We start from the raw sequence: 14,408 nt of genomic DNA, 5'->3' as shown, positions 1-14,408 counted from the left end.
GACATTTCATGCTGTAAAACAAACTCAGATCAAAAACATGATACAATAATAATGGAATGACCTTATTATTATATCATGTTTTTTGAATTATTATTATTTGAATTATTCTGGCTAAAAGGCTCCAAAAATAAGAGGATAAACCAGAATAAATACATCAAACAACTCAACATATAACTAATTCTGGATTTAATCGTTAGGCTCTTTGTTACAAACACTCAATGTTGAGTGTGAAATAATACAAAGGATTACATGAAAGAGTATAGCGCAACATGCAAGATGTTTTGTAAGGATTTTTAGCTGCAAACATGGCATTCAGCGGGTGCATCTCTAATATCCTGAATGAGATCTTTACTGGGTTTGTGCTACTTCCCAAAGACCTTCAGATAGTATTGACTTGGTTTAAAATGTTTCTTTTAGATGTGGAATTTCCTTTGTCCTCCAATTGTCCTAATATTAAAGCATGCAGAACACAAAAAGACAATTCTGGTGAGATGCATGGAGTGCAAGGAACATTAAAGAAAATGAAGATGCATAAGTCCAAAGAAGAGCTTTGAAAAACCTTTAAAAACCCACAAGAACTATTGATCGAGACAACAATGCGCTTCAGAGCAAAGGGTAAACATGACTGCTCGGTTATAGGGCTACAAATTTCTCTACATCATGATATATTTACAATGAGCTACAACTATTCTTATGTTTGGGAAAAACATCAGAGACAGGCTATACTGGAAGCTCTTTTAAATGCTGAAAGCTATTGCCACTGCCGCTGACACTGAATGAGAAACCAGAACCCATCACCGGACCCTAAACAGGTGTTACTTACCGGATCACACAGTCTGACCAGATGTATCATTCACTGTTTCATTTATGAAGTCGAAGGTGGCAGCAGCAGGACAAACACCAGCTTCTTTGGCCAGCTCATTCCTCTTCCTCCGTTTGGTCCGTTTCATGCTTATTACCCTTTGTGATTCCTACATTTCCATCACATCGCTGCTGTTTTGGCTGGATGGAGCTAGCGCAATTAGACCAAGCGTTCCTCATTTACCCAGAATGCATTGCTGTGTAAACGACATGCCAACATGCTACGAGAATATTTCATAAAAACCAAATTTCCTTCATATTACTGTTTTTGATTTTACATCTAAAATAAATATTTCTTAAATAAAGTTCGTTTAATCATGGATCCCTTTAAAGATAAGGCATCATTTAGTAAATATTTAATTAGCAAACTAAATATTTAGCTCTGAACTAAATACTTAGCTTGCAATTTAAATATTTGACTTGCTAACTAAATACTTTATTACTTAGCTAAATATTTATATTATTAACTAAATATTTAGCTCCACACTAAATATTTTGTTAGGAAACAATATTGAGCTCCATACTAAAAAAATAAGTAGATTAAATATTTAGCTTCAAACTAAATATTTCTAACATTTCTTATTGAATGAATATAGCATGGTGAAAATACAAAATCCCACTCTTTTTCTCTGTTTTTCTCTATGACAGGCCAAATGACTACATTTGTTACTGTTTGTGCAGTACTCCACTATTCTTGTCTTGGGCCACAATGTAATTTTTTATTTTTTTTTAATGTTCGGGTAGTTTGGAAACATTAAACCAAGGACTAAAGTAGCAGTAACTTTAAATGGGCCCACCTTGACGTCCCCGCTCCGCACTTCAAGCACCTCCAGCCGTGTGGACCGGAAAGTCTGCTGGCAGACCCTAATCTGTATCACCCACTTCTGCCGGGCGAACGCCTCGGTGATCGCATCACCCACCGGCGTCATATCGCATCCATCTGTTATTAGCAGCTTGCAGCCTAATCCTGGAGCAGCAACTCGTCTACAGACAGGGCTGCACGCCGACACAGGGGAGGGAGGGAGAGGGAGAGACCTGAGAAGGAGCTGGTGGGCGTAGCGCCTCCCGGGACAAACCGCCGCACAGTGTGAAAGTAACTGCAGGAAGAGGGACGCGTCGTTGGAGCGGATTTATTATTTTTTTTTAACGTAATAGGGGACGGAGGCTGTTTTCTGTCTTGAGCTTGCAGCGCTTTTTAAAGCTTGCCCACGCTGTTGGTGTCCGGCATATTTCCTTGGAGGAAGCAATGCGGACAGAGGAGAGAGAGGTCAAGACAAAGTCACTTCTGGCACTGAAAAGAGGTGAAAACCCGCTAATAACGGAGTGATTCCATAATTTATTTTATTTAAAAAGTGAACTCCTGCTTTCTTTATATATATATTTTTTTTAAATACAAGATAAACCGTTTAGGACGTAATATCAGCCTCCATCAGCCGGCTGGGATTATTATTTTTTTTTCCCTAAAGGCAAATGTGGATCCAACGCATGCAAAGATGAGTAAAATGTGCAGCAGTGACAGCTGAATGGAGACGCGCGGAGCATCTTCCACAGAGAGCGGATCGAAAATCAGAGCGCACTGTGGTTTCTGAGTTCCGCTCAGCACCATTCAGACACCGGATTCCAGCAGTATCAGCCCTCGGCAGTTGGGTGTTTTTTTTTTTTTTTAGTTTTCGCTTTTGATTAAACGATCGTGTGGACAACCCCCCCCAAAAAGAAAAAAAGAAAAGAAAAAAGAGAGAAGAAAACAGGAAATATCTCAGTAAAGAGTGGCTGTGTGCCGGTTTAACTGGAGCGTCACATCCATCTTTTCTTTCATTCCTGTCCCAGCTGATTTGTGAGCCGCTGTGGGTGAGAGCGGCTGCCACCGGGCGGTTTAGGGGTCTTTTTGGTGCATGCTCAGCGGGAACTAAACTGAAACGCCTTGTCCCCCCCCCCCCCCACCCCTCACCATCCTCAAGGACCCCGTTGCGCCGCGACAAACACGGAGAAAAGTGGATATGATGGCTTATTTGGCTTAAAGACGCGTGTGAGATCAGGAGGAGGATTATTTAAGAGGCTCTTTTCTGAGGAGGGGTATTCACCTGGCTTATCAAGCAAAGAGAGATTACACCAGGAGACGCACAGGTAGGCTCTAATTTGATTTTCTGTACAGTTGGTTTCTCTCATCACCCTTTTTGGTTTAAATCGCTCTATTACATGGCAGAAATTTGTCATAAATCAATTTCTTCTTCTAATGTTGGAAGTTAAGTCCACGGAAGAGCAGGCAGATGAAGGAGATAATGGCGCTGGTGTTTTCTCTCCCACACGATTCGGGGAGAATTTGATATCCTCTCGTTTGATTAAAGACACGAGGAAACGAGAGGGGCGTCATGGTGGTTAAAGGGGGTCTGAAACGGCCGAAATAAGAACTACAGACAGAGGAGTGAGAGTTTTGTCAGATGGCCGGGTGAGAAAGGTTGAACTGAGCACAAGGGGAGGGGGCGTCGGGGGTAGTAAGACTGGAGAGGCTAAAAGGGAGTTGTTAGGATGGGTAGGGTGGGGGGTGGAGAGGGATGCTCAGATGGAATACAGAGAGGGTGTAGGAAGAGGAGATGAGCTGGATGATGGGGGGGAGGCAGTGTAATAGCAGCAGAGAGGGTGGTCTTCTGAAAAGGTAAGTGGAGAAAATATGGGAGGACAACAGAAGGTAATGGAATAAAATAGATTGGGAGGGCAGAGTTGAACAGTTGGAGAGGGGGAGGTTGGTGAGGAAAGGGACTATAATGAATGAAAAATCATACAGAGAAGAGGTGCTGCAGTGTTGTGAAATAATCCCTGAGGATAAGTTCTAAAAGCATGTGCCAAAAAAAAAAGAAAAAGAAAAAAGTCTGTACTATAGTTATACACTATTTGGGACAAGCCAGTGCATGTTCACTGTCTGTTTGCTTCACAATGGAGACATGAACACAGAGGGAGCCCAGAAACAGCACGCAGGTAACAGTTTGGGTTGCTGTGTCAGCTCATCAGCTCCTCTTTATCTGGTACATTTTCCTCGTTGCTCACGGCCCCGTTTGCATTTTGATTGGGTTTTGCATTGGCTTGTAGCCCCATTTAAAAACACATATAATCACAGATACAAATATGGCGGCGAGTTTCCTAATTTCTGTCCCAGGATCGGCAGACCTGCGACTCAGCTGTGCTTCAGCAGTGCAGCTGAACAGAATTATCTTTTGCTCACATATGCAGGGGTTTGCATCGAACTCTTTCACTTTTTGTCACATTTTGTCAAATCAAGTGAAGTAAAAGAATAAAAAAAGATACCTGGTTTTCAAAAATGTTAAAAAGAAAAAGAAATATAAAATGTCTGGAAGCTATTTGTATTCAGCTGGCTTATCTCTGACACCATAAAATAAAATTCAACCGACGGCCTTCAAAAGCCAGCTATCTGGTTAATGTAGTCCACCTGCGTATGACTGAGTATAAATACAGCTGTGAAAAGTTTCAGAGAGCATATCACAAAGGAACACAATACACTCATAATGGATATTGTGAAGAAATCCAAAGCACTTTATAGAGAAAGTATCCCCAAGCTATTCTGTCAGAATACTTTTCAATCAATCATCTGAAAATGGAAAGGTTATGGCATAACTGTAAACCTGTCATTTCATGATCATCTACATAAACTGACAGATGGGCGAGGGCAGCAACAATCAGTGAAGCACCCTATGGTTACTCTGGAGGAGTTGCAGACATGCACAGCTTTAATGCAGCCTACACGACTACATGGAATGTTTTAGATGCAATTCTTGTTTGGAATATCCCAGTCAAACTCCAGACAAGGACAAATGTGCAACAACATCAGTCTGTCAGTTTGCAGATCTGGCAGGCAGTCTCCTCAAATATCATCCTATAATTGCAGCAAAGGCAGCCTTGGCCATTGCTTTGCCACTCGATTCTCACCTCATTTCAGTGCTCCGTCGGATTTGTCAGATTTAGTTCGGTTTCTCCAGCTGAATTTCAATCGGGCTTTTGACACTGACTTTCTGCGCTGTTTTTGAATTGTAGTCTGCCTATACAGGTTTGTAGTTTTCAACGCTAGCGGACGACGTGAACGAAACCAATGGCATGCTTGCTAGCCGCACTTTCAAATATTGAGCAATTACAGTTGAGTAAGAGGACCGTACAAGACATTTTGTTGCTGGCAAAGATATTGTGTTCCTACTCGCCTAGGGGGTTGTTTACCGCACAGGCAATTTCCAGTAAACTTCATTGAACTGAAACATTACATACATCATGGTCAAACGTTAGCGATTGGGTTAAATGTGAAACTTCAACAGAGTCCATGCCGCCAGCATGTCATTGTTTCTCAATAGTTGAGGTTCTCCAGACGCTGTGTGCAAAGCAAAGACATGAAACGAATGGGGCTGGATTTTACCAGGTTACAGCAAAAGATGTTTCAACAAAATATGGACTCTGGAGAGCTGAATACAAATGCATGCCACACGTTCAGACTTTTATATGTAGAAAAACATTTTCAAGGCCATGCTTCACTTTTTTTCTTAAAAAAAAAACATGGTATTCATAATTTTTTGATTGCGTATCTAATGAAATCCTTGCTAATGTAAACTAAATCTGATGGCTCAAGCAAGTTTACAGTCCCTCGAGAGATTGGCTATGTGCTAAGCTATGAAAAAAAAGACTTATGCTTATCATGCTTTTATATAATTAGGTTTCAAGTTAGCACAGTCCTTGTTTACTGTTATTTTTAATGACCTTGATTCATTAAATTATCTGTGAACCTGACACATGTGCTATAGTCAGCAAACAACATACTTGTTTTCCGCTCGTGTTCTGGCGATTTACCTGTCTTTTCTTGGTAAATGTGCCATTAATGCATTTCCATGTCCCCCTCAGAAATAGCAATACATACAGTTCATGAACAGAATACTTTTCCACTGCCATGGAAACAAGAAGACACACTCACAGCTAGGTAATAAAATAACTGTTGTGTATCGTATCTGTCTTTTTAATTTCTTCTGCATTAGCGGTTAAATAGGAACACTTGATTGTTTAATGTTAAGCTGAAGCCAGATATTCTGCACAGGACAACTAGATACAAAGAGCTTAGTAACCACTATTAGACTTTTTTAATGTTGTTTTAAGACAAAAGCCATTTCTCAAAAAAATAGCTTTATCTCTATAGATGAAAGCAAACCTTTTAAATGATCAATACCTCAAAATAGGAAACTAAGAAAAGCAAAGTTAATTTACTTTGTTTATATATTTCTCTCTATGCATGAGAGCATTCTCTTTGGGTGCTGTAGCTCCGTGGCACACACTAAAGCATGCCTGTTGGGTGAATTCATTTCTCTCAATTGCCCTTACGTATGAGTTTGTGCATGTAGTTTTTCTGAGTTTCCCGTTCAGTAACTGCTGGACTTAGCCGCCCTGTAACAGTCCTCCATCTTCCCAGTTTCCTGGAAGAATAGGGGTATGGACCTTCAAATCCAGGCCTTGAGGGCATTTAGATGTGTGCCTTATCCAACCCACCTGAATCAAATGGCGTAATTACCTCCTCATTACGCAATGAAGTTATCAGGTGTCCTGCTAATGACCTCATTACTTGATTCAGGTGTGTTGAATCAGAGACGCATCTAAAAGTTACAAGACACTGGCCTCGGAGGCCTGGATTTGAAGACCCCATGTATAGACAATAGATGGATGAATAGATGGATGGATTTTATTTACCTAATTGTTTCTGTGCTTACTGAAGTACAGTGGCTTGTAGGGGAGCTGTTTGATGTAAAATCTAAGCACTAAAACTGCATTATAGGTGCTTTCAAGAAACGATGCCGTATATAAGAAATACCTTCGCTTGTTGAGGTGATCAATATCTATCTGGTTACTTTGTGGTAAATAGAATATTCCACTTGCAGCTGGCCAAGTGGCGTTGGAGTGAAGCAGACCGTCTGTTCTGCAACATCATGGGCCATTTACTTTTTCATTAATTACGGCTATTGTTTTCATTTTACAATTTGTTCAACAATTATATTCAATGTTTGAGGCGTGCTGCTTCTTGTTTAGAAACTGAGCACCATTCCCAGCTTAGATTAGAAATTGTAATTTACCTCTTTCTATATATATATCTTTAAAAGCTTGAGTGTACTCAAGTACACAAAATGGGTGTGTTTATACAGCCTACCCAACTTATTTCCCTTGTTATAACAGTTGTGTTCTTGCACACATTCAATAAAACTTGATGCCTAAGTAGAAAGAAACTCCAGGACTATTTGTCCATTTTTGGAAACATGAAAACAACGTGTTATTAACTTAAAGAGTAGAAGTGATAGATTTATCTTTTTACGTGATGCTGTGTGGGTGAACCAGAAAATATTCTTTATAAGGGTGTCAGACAAATAGATAATCAGAATGAGGCATAACGATACATTTTCCCAATCTGACACCATATTCAACTAATAACGATACAACTCTGAAGAAGTGCTATGATAAATATGTCTAACTGCGTAGTTTCCATCCACTTGGCCTAAAACAAGTGCATGTCACAGATATTATTTACAGATCGTGTTTAGGATTCACCTGATTAGCTTAGAGCGGTACTCCCAGACAGCATTTGTCAAGGACGAGAGTTCTGCAACTTTTCAATGTGTCCCTTGGCCTACACGCTTAAATTAAATGGTGGAACTGTGTCACTATCATGGAGTCGAGCTCAGCGAACGGCCTAATGATGGAGCCAGGTGTGCTGAAGCAGAGACACATCTAAACGTTGCAGGACACCGGCTCTTGCGGCCTGCAGTGTGAGATCCCTTTCCTAAAGCAAAGTTTCCCAAAATTGGGCTTGGAATCACACTGGGCATCAGAAAACACCACTGGTGGCATCTGGAGATGTTTGTTAAACAAATATTTACATTCTTCCTGATAGCATCAGAAGAAATCTTAAAACCGAGGAAGAAATTATTAACACTCAAATTTTATGGTGGTGGATCATGGTAGGTTGTGAAGGTTTTTTCAACATTTCAAAAAAAAAAAAAAGAAACTGAATCAAGGCAAAGTTAAAACTGAACTTTGACTCAAACTGACTGTTTATCAGCTGATCAAAGGTTTAGGATCACATTTAGCCTTAAAAATCAATTTCTTCATAAGTCCAACTGTTATGACATTTTGTGTCTGCTCCTACACTATTATTGTTATTTTGTAGGTCAGAGCCTGAAAGTTAAAGTATTCTCACGAAGAAGAAAACAACTTGATGCAAAATTAATACTCCAAAATGTATTTAGAATACCATTTGAAGAATGCATTAGAGGTCTTTGATATGATAAATATGGCTTTTTTTTAATTCCCCATTGGTTATGGATGCTTAAATGCTTGGTTTTATACATTTAAATGAGTTATTAGATCAATTAAAACATTTTTTTTTCTGAATATGTTAGTAATTTAAGAACTCATTCTGTTGACAAGTTGTGTGATTGTTGCTGTTTGTTTTTTTTGTGATATGTTTACAAGATTTTTTGTAATTATATTTTGATAAATGAAGACATCCTTGAGGCTACGGCTGGTGATTAACCTGCAAGCATGTGAAAGCATGAGCCAGCAGGAAGCTGCTGCAGGTGCTATATTCTGTTTCCTGCCAATTCCTCAACTGTGAGTACACTTTGTATGGAAATCAGGTTAAAACTTTGTTTTGCACTTGCAAAACTTACTTTTGGCTTGAAGATGTGCAATGTCAGTCACATGACTCTTAAAGCTGAATCCAGGCCTGTAACACAACTGTGTTTTGTCTGTCAGTGAGATCACAGAAGAAAATAAAACAAAAAAACAAACAAAAAAAAAAACTGCTCGCTGTATTTGATTAAACTTAGAGGAGATTTGCAACATGGGTGAAATAAGAATCCAGTATATTTAATTGGATCCAGATCACTCTCTATAAAACTGAAAACTGGGGCACTGGCCTTAGTGGAGGATGTAATCTCTAAGTGCCCTTCTAGTTTTATTTTATCCCATTAATGTCTGCTGGGAGCCCACAAGAACCCTTGGCCACCCTTCCAGCTGCCTTGATGGATGGTGAAGTGCATGCTCTGTTGGCCCAGTTTTGAGTTCATATATGTAGCTGAACAACTTTGATGTAGACAAGTGAGGAACCTCATTTTAGAACAGCTCCTCTTTTATAGGAGTTCAAACTTGACATGTCAGTTTTTTATAAAAGAGGGATCACTAGTTCCAATGGTGACAGTGTTAAAAAAAAAAACACTAGCTGCTGATCACAGCTTCTTTATTGTGGACTTGATTTCTCATTTGCATTTAAGGATACACTGGATTGGCTGGCTCAAATACACAATCAAACATAATCCAGCAAAATGGAGCCTGGTGCACAGAGGGGATGGAGTTTATGTGGGTTTAGGCCGTCATTTGACCTTGATTTCCAGTTTAAACAGGCTGCAGAGGTGATGCTTTACTATCCCTCTGGCTTATTGAGGGTTTAGTCTGAAGATGTCTGAAAATCTACGCAAGGGATAAGAGCAACCAGTCACAACTGCTGTCAAACCTTGTAATTTCTGAGGAGTTCAGTTTTATTTACACTTTTCTTTGTTGGAGCTGCTAAGTTTTTTTTTTTTTTTTTGTCCTGTAAAACATAGAGCAGCATAGTTTGGAGATTGTAGGGTAGATATCGCGTGACATTTAAGAGTCAAAGCCTTTCTGCCCTCCTGCTGGTGCAACATTTGACAATGTGAAGTACTTTATCGTGATTCCAATGTATTAAACAGGGAGGAGGAGGGACTTGCTTGAGTGACAGGAGTGTGTTACATGTTAGAAAAAAAAGAAGTCTCATTTTCTAAAGTAGTTAATAATTTTGCAAATAAAATAACCTGTGGAGTCAAATATTTTTTTTTATTGGCCAAAATGTGAATTTTTAACCCTCATGTAGACGCAACAAGTTTTTTTTTTTTTTACCTTGTGTGTGGTCTGGAGGGGTCACACTGACCCCGTGTGGGACTTTAAGAGATTATTTTTGTGTGGTTTTGGAAACTGATCTTGTGACGGGACAACCCCCCTGCTTCCCTGCTGTCCGGCCGTGACATTTGCCATGCCTCTCCTGAGCGTTGCACTCAGACCACGATCAACAACTCAAGTATTTGTTGATGATAGAAATATTTAAAAAAATATTTACAAATATTTTTTAAAATATTTGTTAATATTTAAAAATATTTACAAATTATTCATTCAAAATAAACTGCATTAGCCCCCATAAATCTAAGAGTACATTATGAACTTATGAACAAAATAAATCAATAAAATTGTGGAAAAAGGAAAATCTGTCTCATTTATGTCTTCTAAATTTCCAAGTCAGAACAATCACATTCATTGTCCTTCAAGTTGAATAGCCAAGATGTGTTGCCATCATTAGTAAGCCTAGTTTTGTCTTTTAGCTTATCAGAAATGCTCATTAACTCTACTATATCGGTGTATAATATATTGTTATACTGAAGGTGGAGCTACTTACTATTTGTTTTGCAGATAAATGTTGTTGAGTTTTGACATTTAGGTTGTGAATTGATAATTCAGCATCTTTTGTCCAATTAAGATCCTCAACACACATGTAAAACAGATACATACATAATGTTTTAATTGATACAATTCCTGATTGGGTGGCTGTATCTTTAGCTACTGATAAGACTTTTTTTTTTTTTCTAGAGTTGTAATAATGTACGCAATCAAAATGTGAGACCAGTAAATTAACTGAACTTTTGATTTTTTCATGCTAAAATGACTTGCATAATCAGGTGCATAATTATACAACGGCTATATTTAAATTTTAATATAGTACAACTCTAAAATTTCTGAAAAAGAAAAACTTAATTGGAGGAGGTGATGTTTTTGTGGGTGCCTCGTTTGCATTTTTTATATAAATGTGAACATAATTTTATACTTTCCTGCATTTGAACCTTTAAAATGATTAATTTTATTCTCTGCAGCCTACTGTGTAAGTCTTTAAGTGTGTAGCGGAATCTGTTTACTTCTTTCTTTATGCATTTTAAATTTAGCTTTAAAGGGGAACTATTACAAACACCTCGGGGTTTTATCTCAGAAAGATGCGTTGTGTGTTTATGCTGTTGCTTCCTTTTTCCGCGTTTCTGTATTTTCACTGTGCAAAGTTGAAATCAAGGCTACATTTCTCATAAACTATTCTCAGAGTATAATTGTTTAAATACATTTCTGTCTTCCCTTAACCTTCATTTCAAGCTATTTCAATTGCTATGTGTAATACACTACACAAATAGAATTGTTTTGCCTGCAGTCAGAAGCGTGAAATAATATATATCACCAGAGTCAGAATATCAGGCACAGGTTCAGCATGGCTCAGTCTTTAGATTGTGGTTTTTAAAGAGGCACAGACAAACGATCTAAAAGCAGTCTGCGCCAACTTTTATACGATATAGACATCTATTTTTGGCATATTGTAAAATACTTATCATTCTGTCAATATTAAATTGAATAATGATACTAAAGTTTAAATTCTCAAGGAGGGAAAAGTCTAATTGATTGATGTGGCTCTGTGAGACAGACAGAGTGAAGGAGAAAGTGAACCCACACAGAGAAGCTCAATTTTTCTTTTTGAGGGAAAAGAGACCGATTTTTGTTTCACCACTATTGGGAGGTTAGTGAGAAATTCATAGTTCTGAAAATGACAATTTCTATGGTGTATATACAATGAATTAAATTACTATGCAGTGCCTTGCAAAAGTATTCATATTACTTTTAACTTTTTCTCATGTTCTCATATTCATTTGTAGCCAGCCCAATTTCTCTTAATAAAAACTGCAACCAAATTCCCTTAAAAGTCAGAAGTTTATCAGAGCAGATTAATGAGCAAATGGAATAAGGAAGACTGAAAAACCAGCAGGTTGTAAATAAAGTTGGCGAGAAGTTTCAGGTAATCCTGTTCATTTAGGATTACCTGAAATCCTGTTCATTGCATAACTGCAAGCCTTCTGCATAGGCAAAGTGAGCAGTAATCAGAGATGCATTCATGAGATCCATGGTGACTGAAGGAACTGCAAAGCTCCATAACTCAGATTATTGAACCTGTTGATAGAAACACCATTATTGATATGGAGAAAAGTGTCATGTTAAAATAAAGCCATTTTGACATTTTGCCAGAAGTCTTTTAAGGCACACAAACATCCAGTGTGTGGAAAAATTTGCTCTGTTTAGATGAGAGAAAAATTTAACTTTTTGCCCCACCTGAAAAACATAATGGGTGGTACGACCTGTTGAAAAGTGTTGGCAATTGCTCTTGCCAGATGCTTCCCGTCTAATCAGGCTGAACTGGAGTTATTTTGCAAATGAAAATTGGCTTTAGCCCAAGTCTCTGGATGTGCAAAGCTGTTAGGAACACACCCCAAAATACTTTAAGCCAAAATTACTGCATTAGATGTTTATACAAAATGGTCATAGGCCAACTAAATACATATGCATGTCACAGTTTTCAGATGATTATTCATAGAAATAAGTTGAAATTTACTAGTTCCCTACCAGGCCAGAACTGTAGACCAAATGTATTAAACACTTAACATTTCAATAAAAAAAAAAAAAAAACATTGTAGTTTGAGGTTATACTTAAACTGTAAAAAATCACAAGGGGGGCTTTTGGAGAATTAGAATTGTAAAGTAGTATGGTCAAAGGGTCAAAAAGGTGTACAAAAAACAGTAGCCGGCATCATTTCCAGCTTCCGCTGATGGATTTTATTAAATTTTTTGGCTTTGACTTGCATCCTGAGCATCTGAGAACTCACTGTTCTTACAGGCGATTGGCCAAACACCTGCACTTGTTTGGACTAAACCACAATGAAACGTTTCAAACCAAACAACAGGTGCCAACTTTGCATGATTTTGTAAATTATGATAATTTAATGCAAAGTTGGCATTTTTAATGTACTTTCAATGCAATGTTTAGAGCAACTTTGCATTAAAAGTGTCATTATTTACCGAATGACACTTCATGACAACTGTCATAAGCATTCATAAAGACTTCTTTATGTTCATGACAGGTGTTGTGTCATGTTTTTGACAGTGTCATGTCAGTCTTATGCACACCCCTTCAAATAAAGTGTTACCGTGTTAGCTTTAACCAAAACACATACATAAATGGAAACTGCAACATAATGCTACCACAAACAAACCTGTGATAGTGAGTGAAGTAAAGTTGCAAAGTAATGTTTAAATTTAAACATTATGACCAACTGCAGAACGAGTAAATGAATCAGAAATAAGAATAAGGGACTAATGGTAAACACATCGAAACACTTTGTCACAAGAATTACAGCTAAAATACAAGCAAATCCTGTGTTTAAGTCAGTGTTTGTCGACTCTGGTCCTCAGGGACCACTCTCCAGCAAGTTTTTGGTGTTCCTCTTCTGCCACAAACCTGATTTTAATAAGTAGGTGATTAGCAGGCTTCTGCAGAACTTGATGGCACACAGAGGAGGTCATGAAATCATTTAAATCAGGTGTTATGGAAAAGAGGCGCATTTAAAATATGCAGGGCTGTGGTCCCTGAGGATCAGATCGAGAAACCCTGGTTTAGGTGAATGAGACAAAGATGTGCTTAAAGAAACAGTTGTGATGAGAAATATGGCAATGGAGAACAAAAACGCAGTTTTTTTTTTTTTTTGGAGAAAGTCAGTGGAAATGACGCGGATAAAGAGAAAAATGTAGCCATTTTGTAATCAAACAGTTTGCCTGATTTTTGGTTTAAATGTCAAAAGAATGTATTGGCGATGGTTTCAACAGAAGCGTGATATCTTCTTCAGTATGGCATTTTAACATCAACCCAGTTTGTACATGTGAGCAGATGCTGGTTCAGTGGTGCAGTGCCTCGGCACCGAGGGAGAACGTGTAAGAGATGCTGCTGAAAAAGAGTGAGAGGTGAAGAGAAGGGGGGCTGGGGGGAAGCTGGGAGAAAGACAGCGAGTGGTGTGCTGAATGCCAAGCACCCCGGTATTAGAAGGGTGCTGTGTTGAGCAGACAGAAAGACATATCAGTTGCTTTGCCAAAACCACACCATCTTGTAGCGTCTGGAACTTGTGTACCAACATTTTCTCAACTAGTTACATCATCCATTTATATCATTTTGATTTCACATATTTTCCACCTGTATTATGGCTTTATGAGTCAAATAAAACAGATGATTAACCTTCACACCCTATTATTGCACTCTGCATAACATTCTCTGCATAGTTCATTTATGCTCATAAGCCAAACCATGAAGGCCCCTAGACTGAGATTGCCCCGATGGCGCATGAAGAGTTCAGACTTAATTGGATTCAGATTATTCAGCTCATCATCAGAGGTGTTTCAACAGCAGATCACCTTAAAACCATTGTTGACTGCCTCAAAACCAGAATGTTGGCCAATCAAACAGTTGTACTATGGTAATTAATTAAGTGCAACTGGTATTTGCACATTTGGCAGTGTGAGCAGATCCCATACCCTGTAGGAATATAAAATCAATATCTCTACAAGTTTTGTCAGAAGAGGGAAGCCTTAAGGCT

At 38.4% G+C, this 14,408-nt stretch overlaps 1 protein-coding gene across 2 annotated transcripts in view; it reads left to right on the top strand.

Annotated features, from left to right (window-relative positions):
- Positions 1-1,872: 1,872 nt before the first annotated feature.
- Positions 1,873-14,408, top strand: part of LOC103145604 (leucine-rich repeat and fibronectin type III domain-containing protein 1-like protein) — a 205,328-nt gene continuing 192,792 nt past the window's right edge. The window contains exons 1-2 of one of the 2 annotated variants that reach the window (XM_016676945.1): positions 1,873-2,162; positions 2,328-2,985. The gene's annotated coding sequence lies outside the window, so the exon portion shown is untranslated. Of the gene's footprint in view, positions 2,986-14,408 lie in introns of both variants that reach the window. The other variant, XM_016676944.1, reaches the window with a different exon arrangement.

The sequence above is a fragment of the Poecilia formosa genome, unplaced genomic scaffold (assembly GCF_000485575.1).
Source record: "Poecilia formosa unplaced genomic scaffold, Poecilia_formosa-5.1.2 Scaffold144, whole genome shotgun sequence".
NCBI lineage: Eukaryota > Metazoa > Chordata > Actinopteri > Cyprinodontiformes > Poeciliidae > Poecilia > Poecilia formosa.
This window is presented reverse-complemented; position numbering and strand designations above follow the sequence as displayed.